Consider the following 10,540-nt stretch of genomic DNA (forward strand, 5'->3'; position numbering starts at 1 on the left):
TTTAGATGATTATAGAAAGGCTGGGAAAGCTCTCCCATACAAACAAAATATATAATGGAACGCAAATAGCAAACTACAACAGATATAGATATAACATTCATGCTTGTCAAATGGAGAAGCGCAAAAGCATTAACCCCGTCCATCGTTGTGGGTACTGTATTTTATTGAGTGATCCACCCCTTATGTTTTCGTGAAACTCTCCCTCATCAAAGAACTACACGCCCCACCTGGCGCCAAAGTTGAGGCCCCGGATGTCTATCACGCCGGAAGAGAAGGAGGTCCTTTTCCCAGCCATCTTGTGGCATCATTTAGCGAAGTGTTCGCACCAAGCCTCGTAGAATCGGAGGAAAATCCTGCTGAAGGGGCGCCATCATGCCCGGACATATGCAAGAAGGTTTCGGCTGCGCCATAGCCAACCGATTCGACCAACTATTTGACGACGAGTCGGACCCGTTCGAGCTGTTGAAGGAGGCGGAGAACAAGAAGAAGGAGGCTCCTGTCCCTGGTGCCGCCAAGACCGCAGCCCAAGCCGCCAAACTCCAGAAAAAGGAGTCCCAGAAAGATAGAAAGATGGTCCCTGCTGATAAGAAAGATGAGCCTCTGGCACCCGTGCCTCTGAAGAAAGATGGTAAGACTGTTTCCTGCAGTAAATGTCGGATTGGTCTGCAAAATCGGAGTTATCGCTGGATAGTTCAGCATTTTAATGTTAGCTAGCTAGCAATGGTTTCAAACCCTCCATGAGGTCGACATGATTCCTTTAGTGCGTCAGTTCAGATGGCAGCTAAAGTTGATAAGCTTATCGCATTCGTTGCAAAAAAGTCACAACAGTGTGTGGTAGTCTGTGTCCCCTGATAACGAACCTGCTGGCGAACTTGTTTTGCTGCCAATAAAACGCCTCTTAGGGGCCTTGTTTAGCCAGGATAATTAACTAGTTAATTAGCTAGCTAACGTTAGCTTACCAAAGTCAGTTTGTTTGCTAAATGCCGGTTGATCAGTGTTGGATAGGTAGCTACGTACTTGCTAAATGCACGATTGGCGAATTGTCAGTTCACCTAACATGTATTTACACATTGGTGTAAGCCAACTTCCACAAGCGAAGCGATCGTACTAAGAAAAATGGGCTTAACTAGGCAAGTCAGTTACAACATTCTTATTTACAATGACGGCCTACCAAAATGCCTCCTCCTGGTTACATTTGAGGGTCGTTTATCTGACGAATTAACGTAGATAGCTATCTTGCTAGTCTTTCGCTACCCGCATTATTAACCCGCGTCGTGACCAACCTCGTGGCTTGGGGTGTACAACGGCACCAGCGCGTTCTTGACTAGGCAGGGAATTGCGTCATCTTGCGTGGCGTATCGCGGTTGTGAATGAGAATATGGGCGTTTGGTGTTTGTCAGATAACACAGCTTCACGAGCATGCAACTCAGTGAACACACAGGATACGACTATATCAATTGGACAAACAAATTGTTACATGTACGCTCTCGTATTAGTGAGCACTCGTACGTTACTGGCTAACTTTAGACGGGTCTACACAATCTGAAAGTAAAATAGGAGTCCCCTGTATTGTGTTAGGACGTTCCATCCTACTTACACCAGTCGGTAACAAAGTCGAACATGTAAACCTGAGAGAAGAGGAGACAGGTGCTTCAACGTGCATTCAGCTGCTGAGTTGTAGGGGTGGGAGTCTATTTTGGTCAACAGTGGGAGGGACTTGTCAGACCATACTTAGTTTCCATCTGCTAGTACTGGCATGGTTCATAATACAAAGTTCAATGTTAGTTCATAGGTTTATAAAGAAGTTGACATTTAATTGTATTCTTCTGCATGTTAAATGAATAAGCCCGTACATTCTAGTTCAGAACGTCAGTCCTCACTTTTTTAGAGACTGGTCTTGAGAAAGTAGTCACCAATTCACACCCCTGTTTTTAGTTATTTTCGCTAGCAAAGCTCTTGAGAAAATTACCCATATACTCCTTTTGCTTTTCAAAGAACCATAACCCCACATTTTCTCATAAGGGGATTAATAATTCCTATGCTCTGTCCTGCTCCAGGACCTGGTCCCAGGAGGGTGGGTCGCAGGCCTGAGGGTCAGGGCCCAGCTGGTGGACCGCCCCGTGAGTTCCAGGGCGAGGGCCGCCCCCCTTCAGACAGACCCCCCCGGACTGACAGACGGCCACCACGCCGTTTCGAGAGGCCCCCGGCGGAGAGGAGAAGCCTGGCGAGGGAGGAGAATTCTCTGTGGAGAAGTGAGTACTGGGTAGAGCAGGGGTATATTCAGTTTGCACCAAACAGGATAATTTTGTTTTTTAAACCGGTACTAACCCAACCAATAACACAACTCCGATCTGTGTGTGTGTGTCTGTGTGCAGGCCTTTGTTCCATCCGAACAGTAACCCATCTGATTTTTACAAATAAACGTGTATTAGTCCTCATTTAAGACTTTGATACCCACACCGGCACTCCTAATGTAGGACAGTACAGTTCTTTCCTTTTAAAATGGACACTAAACCAGGCCTTTATTGTGTTCACAAAAACAACCCCCTTCTCCATTTGACAGGACTATTTCCCCTCAGGCTGTCAGAGGTAACCCAACCACATCTTAATTTTGGGGTCCACTTCACTACTTTTCAGCAGCAGAGAAAGTCACGCCACCTTCACTGATAATTCCTCGGCTTTGCCTTGTGTGTAGGAAAAGGGTGGTGTAACATATATAAACCCTGTTTGAATGCATTTCAAATGCATCCCTCCTTCCTTTGTGGAAAGAGTTGCTGGTCTATCATGAATAGCCAGGGGATTTTGGGGGGGCTCGTAATCCAACAATGACTACGCCAAAGAAGCACAAGTGTTTTTAAAGTATTCAAACAGTGCCTAAGGCAGGGCTCTACAGTGCGACCATTTTACTCACATATGTGCCTAAATATTTTGCTATGTCCCCTGGAATTTTATTTTAGGAAGGGTGTCTAGAAAATGAAAGATTCAAGCTTTATTCCCTCAAATGTTTTTATTGTGCCCTGGAATTTCTTTGTCTATATTTTTCAACTTATGCTCCCTGCCTAAAAAAAATAAATAATAATTGTCAGCGTAGCTTATCTCTCCTGAGGCAGGACTCTATGTTTGCTATAATACTGTTTCAGTGTAGTTCACAGTATTGGTCATATATAATCCATTGTGTTTTGGGTCATGCACTGGGGTCTGTTCGTTGGGATGTAACAGTACAGATCGGTCAGAACTTGTCGGCTCTATTCATTACATTTCTATCTGCAACTTTCTGAATGTTTTAACCTCAATGAATACACATCAACTGTTCCCTCCTTTGGGGCAGGCTGCTGATTGGTTTGGTTCCTTGTCTGTCTTCCCAGGCCCATTGGGGAAAGGTCGATGAGAGGACGTGGTGGCGGCAGGGGCCGGGGATTGGGCAGCAGGGGCCGAGGCATGGGCAGGAGCGACGGCTTCGATGCCCGAGGAAAGCGTGAATTTGACAGACACAGCGGCAACGATCGATCGTAAGTCTTCTGTGTCATGATGTGAATTATATAGCTAGCTTAACTCAAGGATGGATAAGATGTATCTCATTATTAGGCCTATTTCCTGCTCGAATGGAGAATCTCTGTTTTAAAGTTTTTAGTCCAGGGCTGGGGAACACTGGGTATATTGCTGCCACAGGTGACCACTAGATTGTCACCAGCTGATCTCTTAGAAACCATCAATATGAGCTAAAGACACATAGCTGATCTCAATGGCAATCATCATCCGCCACCGATTTACCACTACATAACGCAGATATCATGGTTATTTTAGTTGTGATTGCAACCAACATTTTCTAACACTATTTCGCCCTCTGGAGGGTATTATCATTGGAAAATGTATAATCTTGCTAGTTAACCAAACTTCAGGTGATTTTTATCTGTTTTACAATCATTCTGTACAACTGAAATATAATATTTCCTTGTTTACCATGGCAAATCTACTGTGCCAATTTACCCGACACGCTGTATGAATGGAAAACTAATGTTGATGGTGTAGCCTACTCTTATTTGATTAATTTCCCATTTATGTAATCTATTAAATACAACTGTTTTTAAAATAACATTTTCTCATATGGCCATTTCTTATCAAAAATCCGGGTGGGGGGGATCCCTGGACTGTCCAAGATTTGAAATGTGTAACTAGATCAAGTAAATCTGGATTGAGTTATCTATTTCTTTATCAAATGAAAATGTAGTCTATAAAGTCTTGAATGGCATATATTCATTTGCCATTTTAAGGTGAAGTATTTGAATGAAATCTAGGCCTCAATGTATTTATTTTATTTTATACATTCATCAGCCTTGGTTTCCAATGCTCCTGATAGGTCAATTTCATTGGGGGCAGGGAGTAGAGAATCTAGACCAGCTGTGTGGTATCATAATCGCTTGACATGGTAACAACGATTGATCAACTGATCTGCTGTTTTATCCTTGTGTTTGTTTTTTATGTTATTGCAATCAAGCTTAGTTTAGCCCGCAGGTGCATGTAACCTCCCGCTAGTAGCGGTTCCGCCTGTTGGTTGCGAACGAGCCACAGTTTCGCAAACTCAGATTAACACTAATCCTGGACTAAAAATACATTTCAATGGAGATTCTCCATTGAGCTTGCTTTGTAGTCCAGGACTACGCTTAATCTGTATCTGGGGAATTGGCCCTAGAAGTATAAGAACTACTTATTTAACGCTTTCCCATCCAGGTTTGTCTCATTGAAATAAACTGATTTTTTTGCTGGAGAGACTATTGAAGTGAAGGTGTGAGCTAAAGCCCAGACGTTGTTTCAGCAGCCAGAAAGGTGAGGAGAAGCGTGGAGGAAGTGGATCTCACAACTGGGGCACCGTCAAGGATGAGATGGGGTGAGTTGCACTGCCGACCTAGCACAACATACCCTCCCTAAAAGACAGAGTATGTCTGCAAACCTCAAGGAAGAGTTTTGATTTAACTTGTGTGGTTGTGTGTAAACTAAAGTCAACATGTTGAGTCAAGACACCCAGTCTCTATATTGTCCTGGTAGCATCGCCTTTCAGCATATTCACTGTATGAGAATGAGTGATGTGGATGGGAATGCCGTGCAGCCACACAGGGCTGTTCATTTGGCGTTAATGTACAGGTGGAGCTAAGCTGATGTGGACACACTCAGGTGAGGCTAAATTCGTTGTTTTTTTTCTCCACAGCGAGCTTGACCAATCAAACGTGACCGAGGAGACCCCTGAGGGAGAGGAGCATCTGCCCGCCGACTCGGAGAATAAGTGAGTTGATAGGGCTGAGCCTTCTACCATATCTCCCTCTTCTCCCCAAAGTGTGCACTTGTTCTCTCCTTCGCAGGGATTTAACAGTGTGGGCTGGATGGCTTTTCCTCTACCCAGTTGCGTGTTCTGACAGTTCTGTTTTCTAATCTGTCTGTTGTAGGGAGAATGAGGTTGGTGAACCTAAGGAAGTGGAACCCAAGGAGATGACTCTGGATGAATGGAAGGCCCAGCAGGACAAAGAGAAAACCAAGGTGGAATTCAACATCCGCAAGGCCAATGAGGGAGCCGACAGCCAGTGGAAGAAAGGATACGTGCTGCACAAGTCCAAGGACGTGAGTGGACTGTCTAAACCACAAAACTGACTTGGCCTTCGTTTTGTTTTCCATAACCTCCTAATTCAATTTTCTTCCCGCTCTCTCCAATAAAGGAGAAGAAAGATGATACTCTGATTGAAGCTGCAGTGGAGGCTGAGGGAGTCGCCCCTAAGGTGAGGTTTCTCCTCGCACCCACAAACATGTACGTCAAGATGACTGAATGTGATTGACTTGTGTGCAGGAAACAAATGTTCAGTCATTGACGATGCTCTCCTTCCCCCCCGTCTTTCAGACAGAGGATGATCACCACTTCCGGAAGCCGGCCAACGACATCACCGCCCAGTTGGAGATAAACTTTGGGGACCTGGGCCGCCCCAGCCGTGGTCGTGGTGGACCCCGTGGTGGCAGGGGGGGGCGTGGGCGCGGGGAGGGCAGAGGAGAGTTCCGGGGAGAGTTCCGAGAGCGTGAGCCCAGAGAGCCCCGCGAGCGTGATGGCGGAGCACCCACCAGGCCGGCCCGCGGAGGCCGGACTGACAAGGTATACAAGGACTAATGCTACAATGAACAAAAATATGAACGTAACATGCAACAATTTCAAATATATTACTGGGTTACAGTTCATGTAAGGAAATGAGTCAGTTGAAATAAATTCATTAGGCCCTAATCTATGTATTTCACATAATTGGGAATACAGATATTCATCTGTTGGTCACAGATACATAAAAAAAATTAAATCAAAATTACACGCCATCTGCCTGGTAGAGTTAACTAGAATTCATCCCAGAAGAGAACACACTTCACACATTTGGTGCACAAATTTGTTTATCTGTGTTAGTGAGAATTTCTCCTTTGCCAAGATAATCCATCCAACTGACCAGATGTGGCATTCAAGAAGCCGATTAAACAGCATTATCATTACACGGGTGCACCTTGTGCTGGGAACAATGAAAGGCCACTCTTAAATGTGCAGTTTTGTCACACAACACAGTGCCACAGATGTCTCATGTTTTGAGGGTGCGTGCAATTGGCATACTGACTGCAGGAATGTCCACCAGAACTGTTGCCAGAAAATGTAATGTTAATTTCTCTACTATAAGCCACCTGCAATGTTGTTATAGAGAATTTGGCAGTATGTCCAACCGGCCGCACAACCGCAGACTATGGTTTCTTGTGGACGAGCGATTTACTGATGTGAACAGTGGGGTTATGGTATGGGCAGGCATAAGCTATGGACAACAAACACAATTGCATTTGATCAATTGTCAATTTGAATACACAAAAATACCGCAACGAGATCCCGAGGCCCATTTTTTTTCTTATGCATCTTGTTTACAGATACGTTATCTGTATTTCCAGTTATGGGAAGTCCATCGATTTTAGTGCATTATTTATTTAAATTGACTGATTTCCTTATGAATTGTAACTCCGTAAAATCTTTAATTCATGTTGCGTTCATCTTTTTGTTTAGTATTATTACTCTTTGATCTGTTATGGCAAGAATTGTTGAGAGAATTTGGATTGTTTAAGTACAACATATATGGTTATAATTTCACTGTATATGTCTGCTCAATCTCGTTCCTTCTTGTTTTCCTAACCCTCCTCCCAGCCGAGCGGGGTGATCGTGCCCAACGTGGATGACCCCGAGGCCTTCCCGGCCCTGGCCTAAGATGGAGCGGCTGCCCCATAGACCCCCACAAGCCCCAGGCAGACCCCGAGGCCCCTCTACGAGGCTTGCATGTTTCTGGATCCTTCAGCAAAAATTATATGATGGAGAAGACTGTCATGGCCCATGACACTTGCATCTGAGGACTGAATTTTACCCGTTTTATTAAAAAGAAAATAAGGAAAAAAACAGATTGGAGAAGAAAAAATAGAAATAAAAAAGAAAAGGACTTCTTGCTACTTCCGGGGGAGCAAATTATTGGTAGAGGTTTTGTACTTAGAAACAAGGTAGCAGGGACGTTTTCATACAGTATTTTTTTCAGAGATTATGCGTTCTTCATTAATACTTTTTTTGTATTGCTGCTTGAAAATACGCATTTCCAAATATAAGGTATGAGAAAGTTGTAATTTGAGCTTGTGGTGTCCCATAGCTTGCTTTGCTATATGATCACTCCAAACCAGGCTGTGCAGGGATGGAACCCAAGCCAACTAGCTCTTACCATACTGGGTATTTCTGAAGAGGTTACTGTATCATCGCTCAGTGACATTTCAAGGACTTTGCTTTAGTTTGCAGTTTTGTGTGTTATTTGTTTTTTAAACTAAGGCCTACACCTCTATGATATAGGCCTGAAAAAGAAATTTATGGTGAGAGATCTTGAGGTGAGATATTATTTCTGATGGTGCGGATAGGGACATGCCTTGGATTGTTGATCTCCATTTTAACTATTTAAGTGTAGATACACTTAACACTTTTAAAGTGGAGCCTAAATCAGTTGTTTATTAAAATGTATTTTGTATAGAAAAGAGTTTCCAAAGGACTCGATAGCAGGGGGAAGGAATACTTCAATGGTTTAAAATGTATCCCTCTGACATATTTAGCTTGTTGCGCTATAGGTGAACCGCTCCCCCTGTACGGTTTCATTTAACCCCTCTTGAGCTGCGTCTCAATGACAGTGGCTTCCTCTCCTTGTTTCCTCCATCTGCACCGATGTGAAAACAGATTTGCCACATCAGTTCAGCTCTGAGGTAAGGAAAAAAACAGAGGAAGCCACTGAGACTTGTGATGCACCTAAGATCCTTTGGAAGCCCTCAGACCTTCTCACACTGTTTACACACCATTCCAGGGCTGCATTCAGCAGTGCACCACATTGTGCAACGTTCAGATCAAAATGTATTGTATAGAACAGACAGTGAGGAGTCATGTCATCTCTACTCATGGCATTTATCTGCAACGCTCTGTACATCGCACCCTGCTGAACGGGGCCCAGTATACTGATAACAATGTGAACCTGCTCCTGCAGTATTTCCTGTGGTGGTTGAAGATCCTCCATTTTGATTTCCCCTCTGGCTCCCTACTGCATAATTGCTCTGAAAGAAATACAATTGTGTGTGGGTCAGCCTAGTGTTCTACAGATGTGTGAATCCTAACCCTGCCATTATAGACCTCCGTCGGTAAATAAAGATGGTCGATTCATTTTTGCATTGTGATGACTTCAATTCCGCCACATACATAAATACAGAATCACATACGCACGAAAAGTTGTGTTCTTTCATGATTAAATACATTCACAGATAAAGGCGCAATTGTGTGGCAAAGGTAAAATAAGAGTCAGGACTTTCTGAATTATTTTTTTTGCGTAGTTTGGATATTGATATCCAATGCTGTTTAATGTTGCACTGGTTCCTGAGTATAGTAGAATTCAAGAAATGTTACTTTTAAGGGCCGATTACATGAATTGTGAGGACAGACTGTTTAGCTCCCCAACCATGTAATTTAGCTTTTAAATTCTGTTGACTACAAACTGGAACAAACACCTGCATCCACACTGGCCTTCACAAGACAATATTCCCAAAATGTGATGTGTCTGAGTAAAACTTTATAAAAGAATAGTGCCCTTCAGTGGACATTTGGAGTATTACTTCTAGATAGGGCTCATCTACCATTTGAACATGGATGACACTGCATAGAAGCACAGGCAGACTTACTATTAGGCTGAAGAGGTAATTCATTTCCTTAGGCCTCACATCAAGGGTTCACTTTGAGCTGACCTTGAACATTTTTATTTAAATGCTCTTCTGGCATAATAGAAAAATCCCCATCAGTCTTCTGATAAAAGCTATAGATATGTTTTTTTGCAAGGGCTGCATCGCAATACGACGATTTCGGCCTTCCACATCTGAGGTGTTTGTCAGACCTTGAAAAGCGGTCTACTCACGAAAACGTCTAGTGTGCGAACTGTTTGGCATACAATTTAATATGACTGATCTATGGAAAGGGGGTACAACTCACCCCAAGTGTCACAGGACTTGTCTGAAGGTAATCTGATACCCGGCTGAAAATGTATGGCAGTGAATAGGGCATTTCCACGTCAAAGGGAATTTCACAGTAAAAAAAAAATGTTTTTTTCTTTTAACATCACAGATATAGAACAGACACTTAAAAACGTTCTTCCTTTTGATAACATTGTTTTACTGGTTATCCCATGTATGAATCTTATTAAATGGGCTAATAATAGCAGTTTGACCAAATTCAATGTTTCATCAAATATTTTTTTTTATACCTACAGGGATCTTAAAAATCAAATTATCCTTGGTAGGACCGTATTAAAACAATTCCATATGTTGGCTTAGTAGTAGTCTCGTGTTGCCATACCTCCAAAATCACATCACTGTCACGTCTCCCTTGAAGGTCTGGAGAATTATGTGCCGTATTCATTGACCTGGCCAAGGCTTTCGACTTTCAATCACCGCATTCTTATCAGCAGACTCAATAGCCTTGGTTTCTCAAATGACTGCCTCGCCTGGTTCATCAACTATTTCTCTGATATAGTTCAGTGTGTCAAATTGGAGGGCCTGTTGTCCGGGCCTCTGGCAGTCTATGGGTGTGCCACAGGGTTCAATTCTTGTATACATCAATGATGTCGCTCTTGCTGCTGGTGAGTCTGATCCACCTCTACGCAGACGACACCATTCTGTATACTTCTGGCCCTTCTTTGGACACTGTGTTAACAACCCTCCAGATGAGCTTCAATGTCATACAACTCTCCTTCCGTGGCCTCCAACTGCTCTTAAATACAAGTAAAACTAAATGCATGCTCTTCAACCGATCGCTGCCTGCACCTGCCCTTCCGTCCAGCATCACTACTCTGGACGGTTCTGACTTAAAATATGTGGACAACTACAAATACCTAGGTGTCTGGTTAGACTGTAAACTCTCCTTCCAGACTCACATCAAGCATCTCCAATCCAAAGTTAAATCTAGAATTGGCTTCCTATTTCGCAACAA

General features: G+C 43.3%; 1 pseudogene; it reads left to right on the forward strand.

The window, feature by feature from the left end:
* Nucleotides 1-261: 261 nt before the first annotated feature.
* On the forward strand, nucleotides 262-8,728 carry LOC135556290 (SERPINE1 mRNA-binding protein 1-like; annotated as a pseudogene).
* Nucleotides 8,729-10,540: the final 1,812 nt, after the last annotated feature.

This window comes from Oncorhynchus masou, chromosome 15 (genome assembly GCF_036934945.1).
Source record: "Oncorhynchus masou masou isolate Uvic2021 chromosome 15, UVic_Omas_1.1, whole genome shotgun sequence".
In the NCBI taxonomy this organism is placed as follows: domain Eukaryota; kingdom Metazoa; phylum Chordata; class Actinopteri; order Salmoniformes; family Salmonidae; genus Oncorhynchus; species Oncorhynchus masou.